This window comes from Herpailurus yagouaroundi, unplaced genomic scaffold (assembly GCF_014898765.1).
Source record: "Herpailurus yagouaroundi ecotype Mexico unplaced genomic scaffold, PumYag 67375, whole genome shotgun sequence".
Classification (NCBI taxonomy): domain Eukaryota; kingdom Metazoa; phylum Chordata; class Mammalia; order Carnivora; family Felidae; genus Herpailurus; species Herpailurus yagouaroundi.
Window position 1 is genome coordinate 646,670 of NW_024420192.1, and position 2,948 is coordinate 649,617.

The following is a 2,948-nucleotide window of genomic DNA, read 5'->3' on the forward strand; positions in this document are numbered from 1 at the left end:
GATGATGACAGCTTTGGAGTAGAGGCTAAAGTCTGGGATTGTGATGCTTCCTGCTTTGGTCTTCTTCAAAATTACTTTGGCTATTCGGGCCTTTTGTGGTTCCATATAATTTTAGGACTGCTTGTTCTAGCTTCGAGAAGAATGCTGGTGCAATTTTGCTTGGGATTGCATTGAATGTGTAGATAGCTTTGGGTAGTATTGACATTTTGACAATATTTATTCTTCCAACCCATGAGCACGGAATGTTTTTCCATTTCTTTATATCTGCTTCCATTTCCTTCATAAGCTTTCTCTAGGTTTCAGCATACAGATCCTTTACATCTTTGGTTAGATTTATTCCTAGGTATTTTATGCTTCTGGGGGCAATTGTGAATGGGATCAGTTTATTTTTTTATTTTTATTTTTATTTATTTTATTTTAGTTTATTTTTTATTTATATATGAAATTTATTGTCAAATTGGTTTCCATACAACACCCAGTGCTCATCCCAAAAGGTGCCCTCCTCAATACCCATCACCCACCCTCTCCTCCCTCCCACCCCCCATCAACCCTTAGTTTGTTCTCAGTTCTCAACAGTCTCTTATGCTTTGTCTCTCTCCCACTCTAACCTCTTTTTTTTTTCCTTCCCCTCCCCCATGGATCAGTTTATTTATTTATCTTTCTGTTGCTTCATTATTAGTGTATAAGAATGCAACTGATTTCTGTACATTGATTTTGTATCCCGCAACTTTGCTAAATTCATGTATCAGTTCTAGCAGACTTTTGGTGGAGTCTAACGGATTTTCCACCTATAATATCATGTCATCTGCAAAAAGTGACAGCTTAACTTCATCTTTGCCAATTTTGATGCCTTTGATTTCCTTTTGTTGTCTGATTGCTGATGCTAGAACTTCCAACCCTATGTGAAACCACAGCGGTGAGAGTGGACATCCCTGTCATGTTCCTGATCTCAGGGAAAAAGCTGTCAGTTTTTCCCCACTGAGGATGATGTTAGCTGTGGGCTTTTCATAAATGGCTTTTATGATCTTTAAGTATGTTCCTTCTATCCTGACTTACTCGAGAGTTTTTATTAAGAAAGGATGCTGAATTTTGTCAAATGCTTTTTCTGCATCCTGATTGACAGGATCATATGGTTCTTACCTTTTCTTTTATTAATGTGATGTATCACGTTGATTGATTTGCGAATGTTGAACCAGCCCTGCATCCCAGGAATGAATCCCACTTGATCATGGTGAATAATTCTTTTTATATGCCGTTGAATTCGATTTGCTAGTATCTTATTGCGAATTTTTGCATCCATATTCATCAGGGATATTGGCCTGTAGTTCTCTTTTTTCACTGGGTCTCTGTCTGGTTTAGGAATCAAAGGAATGCTGGCTTCATAGAGTGAGTCTGGAAGTTTTCCTTCCCTTTCTGTTTTTTGGAATAGCTTGAGAAGGATAGGTATTATCTCTGCTTTAAACGTCTGGTAGAACTTCCCTGGGAAGCCATCTGGTCCTGGACTCTTATTTGTTGGGAGATTTTTGATGACTGATTCAATTTCTTCGCTGGTTATGGGTCTGTTCAAGCTTTCTATTTCCTCCTGATTGAGTTTTGGAAGTGTATGGGTGTTTAGGAATTTGTCCATTTCTTCCAGGTTGTCCAGTTTGTTGGCATATAATTTTTCATAGTATTCCCTGATAATTCCTTGTATCTCTGAGGGATTGGTTGTAATAAGTCCATTTTCATTCATGATTTTATCTATTTGGGTCACCTCTCTTTTCTTTTTGAGAAGCCTGGCTAGAGTTTTATCAATTTGTTTATTTTTTAAAAAACCAACTCTTGGTTTCATTGATCTGCTGTACAGATTTTTTAGATTCTATATTGTTTATTTCTGCTCTAATCTTTATTGTTTCTCTTCTTCTGCTGGGTTTGGGGTGTCTTTGCTGTTCTGCTTCCATTTCCTTTAGGTGTGCTGTTAGATTTTGTATTTGGGATTTTTCTTGTTTCTTGAGATAGGCCTGGATTGCAAAGTATTTTCCTCACAGGACTGCCTTCGCTGCATCCCAAAGCATTTGGATTGTTGTATTTTCATTTTTGTTTGTTTCCATATATTTTTTAATTTCTTCTCTAGTTGCCTGGTTGACCCATACATTATTTAGTAGGGAGTTCTTTAACCTCCATGCTTTTGGAGGTTTTCCAGACTTTTTCCTGTGGTTGATTTCAAGCTTCATAGCATTGCGGTCTGGAAGTATGCATGGTATGATTTCAATTCTTGTATACTTATGAAGGGCTGTTTTGTGACCCAATATGTGATCTATCTTGAAGAATGTTCCATGTGCACTCGAGAAGAAAGTATATTCTGTTGCTTTGAGATGCAGAGTTCTAAATATATCTGTCAAGTCCATCTAATCCAATGTCTCATTCAGGGCCCTTGTTTCTTTATTGACCGTGTGTCTAGATGATCTATCCATTTCTGTAAGTGGGGTGTTAAAGTCCCCTGCAATTACCACATTCTTATCAATAAGGTTGCTTATGTTTGTGAGTAATTGTTTTATACATTTGGGGGCTTCCGTATTTGGTGCATATACATTTATAATTGTTAGCTCTTCCTGATGGATAGACCCTGTAATTATTATATAATGCCCCTCTTCATCTCTTGTTCTAGCCTTTAATTTAAAGTCTAGTTTGTCTGATATAAGTATGGCTACTCCAGCTTTCTTTTCACTTCCAGTAGCATGATAAATAGTTCTCCATCCCCTCACTTTCAATCTGAATGTGTCCGCAGGTCTAAAATGAGTCTCTTGTAGACAGCAAATAGATGGGTCCTGTTTTTTTTTTTTTTTATCCATTCTGATACCCTATGTCTTTTGGTTGGCGCATTTAGTCCATTTACCTTCAGAGTTATTATTGGAAGATATGGGTTTAGAGTCATTGTGATGTCCGTAGGTTTCATGCTTGTAGCGATG

The 2,948-nt window shown here is 37.3% G+C and overlaps 1 protein-coding gene across 1 annotated transcript in view; it reads left to right on the top strand.

Annotated features, from left to right (window-relative positions):
* ZCCHC13 (zinc finger CCHC-type containing 13) overlaps positions 1-2,537 on the top strand; it is a 14,713-nt gene extending 12,176 nt beyond the window's left edge. The window contains exon 3 of the mRNA XM_040467207.1: positions 2,526-2,537. The gene's annotated coding sequence lies outside the window, so the exon portion shown is untranslated. The remainder of the gene's footprint in view (positions 1-2,525) is intronic.
* Positions 2,538-2,948: the final 411 nt, after the last annotated feature.